The sequence below is a fragment of the Nanorana parkeri genome, unplaced genomic scaffold, assembly GCF_000935625.1.
Source record: "Nanorana parkeri isolate BGI_ZX_2015 unplaced genomic scaffold, ASM93562v1 scaffold1188, whole genome shotgun sequence".
NCBI classification, from domain to species: Eukaryota; Metazoa; Chordata; class Amphibia; order Anura; family Dicroglossidae; genus Nanorana; species Nanorana parkeri.
Genome location: NW_017307456.1, coordinates 325,131 through 338,733, shown reverse-complemented (window position 1 = coordinate 338,733; position 13,603 = coordinate 325,131).

Genomic DNA, 13,603 nt, shown 5'->3' with positions numbered 1-13,603 from the left:
CACCGGGCGTGTAAATGTTTTCTACATTTAGCCCTGCTTTGGGCAGCCTTACACATGGCTGATGGAAGTCAAGAGAGATTCACCGCATTCACTGAACTAAGGGGAAACTTTCCCTGCAAAGTGCAAATTCCCTTGCAAAGTGAACAGTTGATGCGCCTTTAGTAAATCAACCCCTTTAACTTTTAGTTTGATCTGGTTTGTGCGAGCCTGACACATCGGCTTCAGTTTTAGCGTCACCGAAAGTCTGTTTGCAGCACTGTCAGTTGACTGACCTCATACACGGCCCCCCAGCACCTGAGGGTGCACAGCAGATGGCAGAACCTCGTGGTTAAGAGTCATGTAAACAACTACAGAGCTCTATTTTTTTGACACTTTTTGATGTAGGTCATCACAGCCACGCAGAACTAAAATATCAGTTTTGTGTGCATTGGCCTTTAACCCTTTCACTGCCAAGGCAGTTTATGCAATTTTTTTGTACACGTGTTATAATCCACATTTTAGGCCAGAAAATTACTCGAAAAGACTCCTAAAATATTATATATTTTCTGAAAGCAAAATAATAAAATGACGGCAGCTGCAAATTTTTACATCGCACAATATTAGTGCAACTCTTTATCAAACACCAAATTATCTTTTTTTTGTTAAAGAAAATGCACTTAAGTAAATTTTAGTGCTCAAAAACACAATATAATACCCATTTTTAGTAAAATATAAATGATGGGATTATGATGAGTTAATAGATACCCAACATGCCAAGGTTTAATATTTTGTGCGTCCGTGAAATGGCAACAAAATACAGTACCCAAAATTGTCCATAGGCAGCGCTGTAAAAGTCCTACAGGTCATCAGTTTAGAGTTATCCGTGAATATTGGGGCTAGAATTATTGCTCTCATTCTGGCACGCACGGCGATACCTAACATGTTACATGTTAACATGCGCGATCGTCGCTTTCGTACGTAGGTGCACCTAACGCATGTTTATGTTAATATGCCCATGCTCGCAGAGGTGGGGACTTCAAACTTTTTTTACATTTATTTTATTTATTTTTTACTTTTTTTTTAACTTAACTTAATTGCTGTCAGATAAGGGGGCTTGCAAGCCCTCTAGGTGATAGCACCTTGAAGGTGGCAGGTTCTCTTTGAGGTGACATTAGGGACCTATTAGGCCCATAGTGTCACCTTTCCTACTCCATAGAAGTTATTGGAGTGCAGATCATGCTCCAATATCTTCTTTTCGGCATTCTGCATCTGAGAAATGACAGCTGTGAGACTGGAAGTGATGCAATCAGCATCATTTCCAGCCCTATTCAGTGGGAAAGAGATCAGGAAACAGATGTTCCCTGGTCTCCTCCCCTGCTTCTCGCTGAGAACCGTGATGCCAGTCCCGGGCTCGCAGGCAGGATCTCCCACAAGGCCAAAGAGGCCCTGCCTCGGGGCAGCAAGGAGTAGAGGGGCAGCACAGCCGCCAGGCGGGTAGTTTTTTTTTTCTACAAGCAGGGCTAAATGTACAGTTGCTTTTTTTGTATAAGTGATTTTGGCGATGTCACTGAGATCACTTGTTTGCAGCCTGCAAATCCGCCTGGAAAGCATGGCAGGGGTGTCGGGTGGGGAGGGGTTGGATGCACTACACTGGCCCCTGGAAGGGATCTGGTGGCAGCTCAACCACCAGGATCGCTTCCAGTTAGGGTTGCCACCTTTTCTTCGAGCGAAACCCGATCACTCTAGCGACCTGCGGAAATTTTTTTGGGAGAATGAGTCGCGGCTTCATGTAAATAGCGCCACTCATTTATATGTAAATGTCACAGTTGAGACTATTTTCAGTGGGGGGGCCAGTAGCCCCTATCTTCATTTTGGTTGCCCCTGTCTGCCTGAAATCATGTGTCCGGGTTTCTGCTGCCATGAAACCCGGACACAGCATTCAAAACCCGGACTGTCTGGGTGAATTCTGGACAGATGGCAACCCTACTTTCAGTGTAAAGCTGACAGTCAGCTTTACACATGTAAACAGATTCTGTTTAAAGGGGCCCGCTGCCAGCAACGTATAACATACATCGGTGACAGTGGAAGGGTTGAAGGGACCCTGTTCTGGGGAGAAAAACAAAACTAGTAATTAGCACTTATGTAGCAATGGGATCCTTGTTTTGAATCTCTGCCAGTAAACTATCTGCATGGAGTTTGCATGTTCTCCCTGTGATTGTGTGATTTTCTTCCCACACTACAAAGACATGCTGACAGGTAGATTGGCCCTAGTGTGTGTGAACATGTGTTATCACATTCTACATGCCAGTTCCAAGCCCATGCGAATGGGAAGGGAGAAGAAAGAACTGGCAACCTACCTTATAAAAAAAACTCAAGAAAGTTCTATGGAAAGGGCTCTTAAGCATATCCGACATATTGCCCATAGAATCACAGAGAGTCAAATACGACTGAACTGATATCACACTCACCCAGCGCAGGTATAAAGTGCAGGAACTTAGAGATGCTTTCACATACTGTATGTTCAATAACCCCTAACTGACACGTTTTGACACGTTCTGATAGCCACAGCTCTGGCTCCTGATAGTGTTGAAACCTGCCAGCCACGTTCTGCCTCCCATTGACCATTGAGGCTGTCTATTACAGTAATGGGCCAATAGAGATGCGTGTAGAGGGTTAGAAGATAGCTTTAAGCAACTGTACCTGAAAGCAAGAGTTTTATTGGGCAGATTTGGCTGTACCTGCAAAGGTTTCGTGGTTGCTATATGCAGGCACCCAAATACCTTCAGCACCCTATACCCCTGGATCTACTGATCAGTTTGACTAAAGCTGGCCTCTGCATGTGCATTTTTTTTATTTCCACTTAGCTGGCCTTACCTTATTTTAAATTTACTTCAAAGCAGACCTACACACTAACCTAACACTAACTTATTTCATACCCTTGGTGTCCAACGACCAGCATAACACTTATATACCTTGGTTCCCTCTGGTTGCTACCACCTGAACACTTCCGCAGGGCTGTGACTTGGGGGTCTCTGGAGAGGGGTGAAGTTCAGGCAGTGGAGAACCTATAGGGAGCTCAGAGCTGCTACAGGTTTAGACTAGGAACACAAAGCACACAGCTCACCCCTGTCATGCATTCTTGTAATCCACATTCGGTGCACAGGCTCAAAAACTGTAGAACCAACACACGATGATCCTCCAGAGAAAATCAAACTTTATTCCACACGTATCTACACAAAAAACAACCACGGACGCGGATGATTTTTGTGTAGATGCATGTGGAGTAAAGTTTGATTTTCTTTGGAGGCTCGTTGTGTGCTGCTTCTGCAGTTTTCTGCTACAGGTTAGCTTTACCCTATGCAACAGTTGATCAAACAGTGCCATGCCTGTATATCTCAGGTTCAGCTAAGGTTTATGTCTACAGGAACTATAATTGATATCCATACAGGCATTTTAAGTGAAGCAGGGCAAAGAAGAACCAATACCAACTTAAATGTTTAGTGATTTCAAACCAGTACTAGATGATTTCCTATTGGTTGATGTTTGCTTTGCTGAATAAACCCTCTAGGATAATGTTATGTTATATTTGTTTACTAGACGGAAAAAAATGCATATTTTGGCTTTCCAGTTCAAGTAATTTATCTCCTGTACATTTTCAGCTCCCCAAAATAAAGAACAGTCTACTATGCTCCTTGAAGATATTCCATCAATGGTTATCACTATTTGGACTTTAGTCAAGAGGCTGTGTGTATATATGTATAAATATATGAGTCCTTATACAAGAACATCACTGCCATGGAAGCAAAAGAAACTACAATATGGTATACTTGAAACATCATGGAGCAACACATTGGCGTAATGTAGCATCTCTCAACAAAGGAACCCCCGTGGCTCAAATGAAAAAACTTTCTACAGTATGAAAGTGCCTTTTTTAAGTATTACCAGTAGGAAATCCCACAGAGATATGGAAAGAACATTCACAGGACCTGCAGATATTCTGCAGATGGGAACTGAACTCAGGACCTCAATGCTTCAATGCTATCCAGTCAGTCAACATTCTCCCCATATTAAAACAGCCATATAGCATGGAGGACACTGCAAAAAATGATAATACAAATAAAATGTAAGTTATTTTAACCCCAAACAATATTATTTTGTTATTTGCAAAAAAGAAATAAGACTTTACATAGGTATACATTTTTGAGAAAATGGAACCAATTCTTATGTTGTTCCTCATAACTGGCTGATTCCATGCCTTAAGCCATACAATGATGATGCTCATCCAACACATACTCTTAGCTGCGTTTAAGAAAGCATGTGTTTACAAACAATACCATGGAGGAGATCACCTGAAGAAAATCAGCATAAGACACCTCTGCGGAAAAGGATTCCATGCCACATGACCTCTGCCAGCCAACATCAGAGAGATGCAAGAGATGCTTTATTTGATATAATGCAAAGATTGGCCAGAGAGCTCCTGGTGGAGATGGCAAGCACAAGAAAAAAACGAATTGGCTAGTCCCTTGATGGCAAGTCTCATGGAGTGCAAAAGAAAGGGGACATATCTATTGGTAGTACATCAAAGTCAACTGGACGTGCTTATTATTCTTCAAAAAGTAGTTCACCCGAGTAATTGAGCCAATAAGATAAAGATCTGTGCCCAGGACCTCGTTTAGACCTTTCCTTGGACAATTCACCCGAGTGGTTTCTTCAGTTCAGCTGAAGGTAATTCCCTTCCATACGTATTATTATCATTATAAGTACATACATAGAGTAGCGCCAACAGTGCTTAACATTCTATTTATTCACATCAGTCCCTGTCCTTCAGGAGCTTAGAATCTAAGGTCCTTATCTCACATACATACATATACCTATGTGGATGTTGGAGGAAACCAGAGTACCCGGAGGAAAGCCACAAATGCGCACAAGGAGAACATGCAAACCACATGCAGGTTGAGATTTAAACCAAAGACCTTTAGTTTAGCAAGTCCAGTTGATGATGATTACTGTCACTAGAAATCCAAGGAGCTGAGTGATTGAAGATTGTATACCAAATATATCTTTAAAAAAATAAATCAAGGCAAGTGGACTTGCTGTAATCTTCTTCAAGACGTTTCGCTGGTCATCTGACTAACTTTCTCAATTCAGAATTTCTTCATACTGAATTGAGAAAGCTGGTTGGATGACCAGGGAAACGTCTTCAAGAAAAATACAGCAAATCCAGTTCCATTGATTTATTTTCGACAGATATACCATGACCTGGATGAATGAGAACCGTCACAGGCATTGTATACCAAAGGCAAATGGTTATGTTTGCAAAATGGATTCTTTCACCTGGATATGTTAGCGGAGCTAATGTTCTTACAGATTCACTGTTTTCCTTTTATGCCATTTGAAAACAGAGTTCTCTGTTGATAAATCAATATTTCAAAATCTAGAATTACTTTGTTTTGGAGTGGACAGGGTTAGGTTAGCAAAACTGAAAAATCCCTATTATTTTATATGTTTCCCATCTGTAGGAATCTATAAATAAATACTTGTTGGCTGAGCGACTTGTAACATATGGAGACCTTTTCTTTGTGTAATAAAGCTGTAAATTCATTTAATGTTGGTTTACTCCAATAAGACACAGAGATGGGCACAGGGAAATGGCAACTTCAGTCTATTGAAACATGTCAGGGTCTTGAATTTTTTTGTATCTGATTTGCACTGTACAGCTAAATATACTGTAAATAAAAACAATTCTCTATTTGTGTGCTTTGATTTGAATGGATAAATCACACTTCCTAATGTTTTTAATTCATTTTCAGGGGAACTTTTTAGCTGATTTGTTATATTTTTGACTTGACCAGCACACATCAGGGAAAGAATGCAGACATAAAAACAATGCCAGATCTCACGGTAAACAGACACATTTTTGGTCATTTAAAAAAAAGTTTTTTAAAGTGTACGGAAACTTCTCCTTCCAAAAATTGGTAATTGTTGGTTTACTACCCTTTATTTTTACTTAGAGAAGACTTTCTTTTCTGCAGGCTGCGGTTCCTTAATTTCTGACTTATTGATCCCGCCAGCAGAGGACTTCAAACCCTAGGGTGACAACACCCACAGAGTAAGTGCTTATGCAAGAGCAGTGTTGTCACCCTAGGATGCATGCTCCTGTGGACTACAGGCAAACACGCAGATGCACAATGCACCTGCACATTCAGCCAGGCTTCCTCCTGATGCACATCTGCTTTCTGTAGAGCAGAGTTGGGTAACTCCAGCCCTCCACCTGTTGTGGAACTACAAGTCCCATGAGGCATTGCAAGACTGACAGGTACAGGCTGACTCTCAGAGGCAGAGGCATTTGTAGTTAAAGCACAGCTGGAGGGCCGGAGTTGCCCATTCCTGCTATAGAGCAAGGCATCATGGAATCTGTAGTCCTGGCAGAGCTGACTACATCACTGCCTGCGGCCAGAATACATATGAATAAAGTAGCCTTTGGGACCTGCTGAACCCTGCATTAAGCACATCTCTGAAGGACAGAAATGCGTCCGGGAGAGTTGGGCTGTCTGTGCAAGTGGCCGGAGCCAGCCGTGAGATGACGGCTGGCTCCACCCAGCAGTCAGTAGCAGGCTGTGGGCTGGCCAATGGCCGGCTGTTTGACCAGCTTCGGCTTATACCTCAGCTCAGTCAAGCCGAAGCATATGCGTTCGGCTCGACTGAGCCGCTCGGCCAACTTCAGGAGCTGTACGGGCTACAGGGAATAGCCCATACAGCAGCCCTTCGGTTCTACTGAGCCTGAAGGGGTCCTGGGGCCGAAGCTAGCCGAAGGATCAGCCGAAGCTACGGCTAGATCCTTTGGCAGCTTTGTGAATAGACCAGGGCCGTAGATATTTTTTTTTCCTGGGGGATACTAACGCTACCGAATTTCGTAAATGGAAATTCAGATTCGTTTGCATTCGTTATGTCTGTAATTCGGATACATCCGAATGTCCGAATTTCCGAAAATTCGTCCGAATTTCGATTCGGAACGAAACGAATCGCACATGTCTAATATCTGCTACCACAAGGGAGCTGGTCCCATGTCCCCCAATTTTACAGGCGTCACCTGCAGATCCCAGACTGGTCAAGACTTTGAATGCAAATCACCTAAATATTTTTCATTTTGATATACTGTATATTTGCATTGTGCATTTTTCAACCTTTAATAAAGCAGTCAGCATTGAGCACCCTGTATTTGGACTTCACTGCATTAATTATAGATATACATAAGGATCTTAAAGCAACTTACTGGCACAGCAATGGTTAACCTCCTCCCCCCTGTCAGCTCACACTCCGTGTCCTGTGATCTTCTTCATATCGCGGTATCCTGCACACAGTCTCCCCTCTGGCTCAGGCTGGGCAACCCCCCTATCCCCCCCTTATCTACGCCCCTGGAAGGGTGGGCAGCCTATGGTTGCAGGGTTTTCCCCTACAGCTTTGCCTCCAGTGCCCTGGCTATAATGAAATAAACAAATATGAAAAAAACAGTACATACAGGCTGCTGAGAGCAAAGCAGAGGAAATACCTCTGAAACATGACTTCTTGGTGGACATCAAAGACTTGAATCACCCTCTGGCTTCTTATATCTCTCAAAGACTTCAGTGGCAAGATCTCCATGTAGAATTTTGAGACTCTGCTCCCCTCCCACAAGGGCAAGACCATCTTTTTCATGGCTTGACTGCTCTATTATGATTATCTTCCTATCCATACTGTATCATAGATCAAACTTCCAGACTTGAATCTGATTGTGGCAAATGGGACGCTTCTTTGTACTGACATTTCAGGTTTCCTGTATGTTAGAGAATGTAATTAGCCTCCAATGGGTGTGTTTGAGGTTTTTTTTTAATGTTTTGGACTGGGGCGTCTTGAGGTTTTGAAAACGTTTAAAGGGTACCATGCCCATGAATGAAAAGAGGTTCAGAAATGCTGGTTTGAAGCAATTAGAATGTGCTCCCTGTATGTAAAGGTTTCATTTTAAATTTGAACTTGGGTGTACCTTTGAGCAGGTAATTGTTTTACATACTGTATATGTCCTTAGCGATTTGCTCTTCTATAATTAGTTACCACAATGATCCAGCCATATGTGCTCTGTCCATCTGCAAAAGAGCAGGGTGTATATTACATATACATTCTTCTTACCATCCACTTCCTGTGAGCTGCATCCACTCCGTCACTGTATCAAAAATGTTTCTTTCACTTTCTCGGAAACGTTCTCACCTCTTGTGTGTTATCGGTGTTTTATCTAACACATCTCGCCAGTAATTGTTTTTTTATCTGTATATCATTTTAACCACTGTTCCAAGTGTTAAACCAGAACAGGACATTGACAAAGAAATAAAGACACGTTGATACACAATACGCACTGAGAGATTTGAAGAAGTCGTCTGACCATTTGTTTCAACAAAAATCTTCCCATAGATTATCTGGGTTTCATTTATAGAAATTTCTCATACTCACCAAAGCCATCTAGATGCACTAGTGCCATGCGAACAGCATCCACCCGGCTATATGTGCCTGGTTATATATCAGTTGAAGAACGTCACCAGCACACCAAAACGATAGTTACAGTTCATTTATTGGAGAATACTGTCCCTCAGATGCAAACACTTTCGGGGCCAGAGATGGGGTGGGGGGTGTTGGCAGCACCGTGGGGAGGGAGGGGTGCACAGTACCGGCCAGAGCGTCCCAGGTTGCTAACAGCTTTTAACCTGTGGCACTCTGGCCAGCATCCGGCCGAGCTCACTGACATCAATGGTTGCCAGAAACTGGATGGAGCACCAGTCAGAGCGTCCCGCTCAGCTCCTAGCAACCAGTGACGTCAGTGAGTTGGGAGGGACGCCGGCCAGAACGTCACAGGTTGCTAAGAGCTCCTAGCAACCTGAGACGCTCTGGCCAGAAATAGATAGTCCATGGTCCCATCGCACTCCTGACCGTGTAAATCCCTTCAAGAATTGGGTGTTTTACCCGATGAAGGGGATCCTTTGTGACCCCGAAACGTTTGTTGTTTTTTATCACGATGCACGTCAATAAATAGATGTATTTTTTCAAATTTGGAGTGCCGGTGTCTCTGCTTCAGCTCTGGCCAGAAAGGCACACCTGCTTCCCCCCCCAACCCCCACATGACCCAATAGGATGCTGCCTGAGGCAACTGCTTCAATAAAGTGATGGCCCTGGGCACAAAGCTGATCGCACTGGCCTGTCCAGCCTGACCTGACACGTGCCTTGTGATCACTGTGGTTGGTCATCACAGCAATCACGTGTCAATGTTTACATTGCTAAGCCCTCCCCTTTCTCCATTGTAAGAGGAAGCGGAGGGCTTAGCACTGTACACATTGCCATGAGAACAGGAATGAATGAATGAATACTTTCTTCATTCATTAGTTCCTGATGAAAACAAACAGCAGCAAAAAATGAATAAAGGTTGTAAATGATTATTTCAGCCCCACCTCCCCCTCCTGCATATGTCATCTCCATTCTGTATCTGCTCTGATATGTATAATAACTCCTTCACCAACCGTATCCTGCACATCTATACATTAACCTCTTCATCCTCCCAATGTATGTGACCAGTACAATAACCTCTTTACCTCCCTTATACTGCACATCTCTCCATTATCCCCTTCACCTCCATCCTCCCACTGCATGTGACCAGTACATTAACCTCTTCACCTATGCTTCCCTTTGTGTCTGACCTTTACATTAACCGCTGTCTCCCTCCCTATATGACCTGTACATTTAATGTATCTAGTGCACCATTACCAAGCGCCATATTTTAACCCCCTCAACGTTTCTTCGTTTCCAAAAAATTGCAGCAAAAAAAAAAAAACCTTGAGGTGTCTACTTTTTTCAAAAAGGGGTCATTTTAAGGGTTTGTGAACTGTCCTGACATTTTTAATGGTTATGTTTTATACCACAAAGTGAGTGAAACATTTTTTGTCACACTTTTTTATGTTTAGTCAATACTACCAAAAGAAACCATTTTCTGTCTAAAAAAAAAACCGATATAAAACTCATTAGGGTACAGTGTTGCATGACTGAGTACTTGTCATTCAAACTATCACTATGACACTGAAAATTGAAAAATAGCCTAGACAGGAAGAGTGTTTAAGATGCCGGTCCTGACGTAGTTGAAGAGACCCTGTCGCCAGACCATTCATTTCACAAAGATCTTCCCCTAAAGATATCTGAGCATGTAATGTATTTTATGCATTGTATTAACCTGTAAAAGCCTCCCTTGCATAGGCATCCAAAAAAAGGCGTGAGACTACTATGGGCGCCGCCAACTTGGATGTGGTGACAGCAGCCCTAGAAGACTTCGGAACTCTGTAGAAGTAGTATAGCATTCCACTTCACTCTTCTCCTGGCAGCTACATAAAAGCTTATGTATGGAGATGAAGAGAGGGGTGGAGGAGCTGCACTATAAAAGGGAGAGTGTCACATGTTTCCCCATACCCGGGTTTGATTCTCCAGGCTATGGTGTTGAATTGGAACAATGGGGTAGTTAGTGGAGGGCAAGTAAAAACTGGGTATTCTCAAAGCACAGCTTTGTTTTTACAGTAAGTTCCCCTGAGGTACAGCTAAAATAATATAAATAGACTGTATGCCCACTCTCGATACTTTCTATTGGATATCAATTATTTTTCTGTGCTTGTTTCATAAAGGTTTATATACGTATAAATTATACAGAACAGGTGGGAGTGCCGAGTTTCATACTGCATCCAGCAATGTACAAAATAACGTATATCTGTCTCTTGGTTTGAGTCAGGTAGGTACGCGGGGGCCCAGTGTGTCTGAGTTTTCCTTTCCGTGGTGATTAACACCTTCTGTTATTAGCCAGGTCGAGTCATTTTGTATCAGAGAAGATCCTAAGGGTAAGCCCTGTACTGCTTACTGCAGCTCAGCCTTCACAGAGTGCTGCTGATGTATTACGTGTCTCCCCTTTGTCATTTTAGTTCTGCTCTTGTTTTTAGCTTTTGTTTCTGTTTTCCTGAGAAAACAGTTTGAGATTTCATACGGACGTTTCCTGGCACTCAAAGATCCGCTCACTGGGGTATAAAAGTCTATCACAATATCCAATGGATAAAGGGAAGAATGATCAGCCTTGGACAGAGATAAGGTAAGCTTGCGACTTTTTGCTCATATAACATTCTCTTTTCTTCTCATCACCTATTTTTTCTTTCACTTTTTCTCTGGGCCCTGTTCACTAAATGCAAATGTATGCTGCCAGCAATGGTCATGTTTCCTGATTGCACGCTCATGCATAATTTTGCCTGCTTACCTACTTATACATCCTCTTGTTTGCTTGCTTGCTTTTGCATCTTCTTCCTTGCTTGCTCATGCATCCCAGTGCATGCGTCGGGTGTTGGTCTCTGGGATCTCTTCCTCACTTGTTTATACATCTTTTTGCTTACTTACCTACTCTTACATCTTCATGCTTGCTAACTTTCTTATGCATCTTCTTCCTTGTTCGCTTGCATATTCTTGTTTGCTCCTTTGCTCATGCATCCCTGTTCATGCTTTGATTGTTGGTCTCTGGGATCTCCTTCTCATTCATCTTTTTGCTTGCTTTCCTGCTCTTGCATCTTCTTGTTTGTGCCCTTATTCATGCATGTTCTTGTTTGCTTACTTTCTCATGAATCTACTTGTTTGCTTACCTGCTCATACATCTTCCTTGCTCGCTTGTTCTTGCATCTTCTTTTTTTGCCAGCTTGGTTATGCATCCCTGTACATGCCTTGAGTGTTGGTTTCTGGGACCTCTTGCTCATTTGTTCATGTGTCTTTTTGCTTGCTTACTTGTTCTTGCGTCTTCCTTCTTGATTGCATGCATCTCCTTGACTGCTCACTTGCTCATATATCTTCTTGATTGCTCACTTGCTCATACAACTTCTTGCTTGCTCACTTGCTCATACATTTTCTTGATTGCTCACTTGCTCATACAACTTCTTGCTTGCTCACATGCTCATACATTTTATTGCTTGCTCATTTGCTCATGAATCTTCTTGATTGCTCACATGCTTATTCAGCTTCTTGCTTGCTCACTTGCTCATACATTTTCTTACTTGCTCACTTACTCATGCATCTTCTCCTTTGCTTGTTTGCTTTTGCATCCCCTTGCTTGTTTGCTTGCTCGTGCATCCCTGTTCATACATAGGGTGTTGATCTCTGGGACCTAACTTACTGTGGATGATGAACTAAATGGTACACTTACAAGCAACAACAACAAAAAAACAATGTTGCAAATGTAAGTGATCATGCTTGAAGCCTTCTCCATCATTTAAGCAGGATGGATAAGCCATCATATAACCTCCAATGGTGCAAGCAAGTTTGAAATGTACACACACATGCACATTACAGAGCATTGTAGAGCCCATCTGCGCACATGAATTGTAGTGTGGGGGCTATTCAGTATGGCTGGCTGCAAGCTACCCCAAGCATGTATTTATTATAAATGAAAGCTCTGTCTAATGAATGGCTTTATTGTTTTGCAATGGCGTTACAGAGAAATACAGAATGGAAATAGGTTACAAATTTATAAATTAATTACAATTAATACAAATTAATATATTGTGAATGTTTTGGTGGATTAAATAATTTACTAGCTTTCAGGTATGTAAGATCACAACATTAACCAGCATGTGAGCATCATATTGTAACAAAAAACATTTTAAAATGATAACACAACTTATTTTAAAAAAGGATGAAATACAGATATTTTTCATTATTATTTATCATTTCATTTTAATTTTTATTATGAAATGCAGATATTGCAATGACACATGTTGTAATCCTCACTAACTTCAACAAACTAGGGAAAAAAATAAGAAAACAGTTAAATCTTGAAAAAATAATTCACTTGTAAAATCCCTGCTCAGATCAACTACCAGACGAGGGGGTGTACACGCTGAACTAGATTGTTATGACTATAGGATATGCCCGACTAGTGATTTTTTTCTCTTTTATCTATCTATCTATCTATCTATCTATCTATCTATCTATCTATCTATCTATCTTTACACTGAACACAAGTGCCTGTACAGTGTGAATCATACCATTTAAAATCATTATATGCATTTATTGTCCTACTATAACCTCATGCCTGTGTGAATGAGGCCTAAGTTTTATGCACTTGCAATAATACCATTCATGCAGTCAGCCCGATAAACTATTGTGGGTGCCCTGCATATTTCGATGGAAACCTGCTTTTTTGGATGTGTCAAATAATGCTTTAAGTGTTTGAGAAGAAACACATGAGCGGAGCACCAATTATTTGAAAAAAATGCCAAATGTGACTTTTCACTCAAAAGTTTTACAATCTGCTCCAACTCCTCAACATCTTGATAGTCTGTTTACCCGACACTTCGCTATCAATATAAAATTAAGTTTATACCTCATTGGTCAGTTATCTAATCATTCAATAATATCAAAGATTGAAAAATACATCCAATCATAGAGTAGCATTACCTCAGACCATTACATAGGCTCACATAACAGATGCTTACACGAGATAAGGCTGGAAAACCCCTAAAATGACGTTTGCCCCTCCATTAAGTTCTATTATAATTTCTTAAGATGGAGGCTGGCAGCCCCATGTGTAATATAC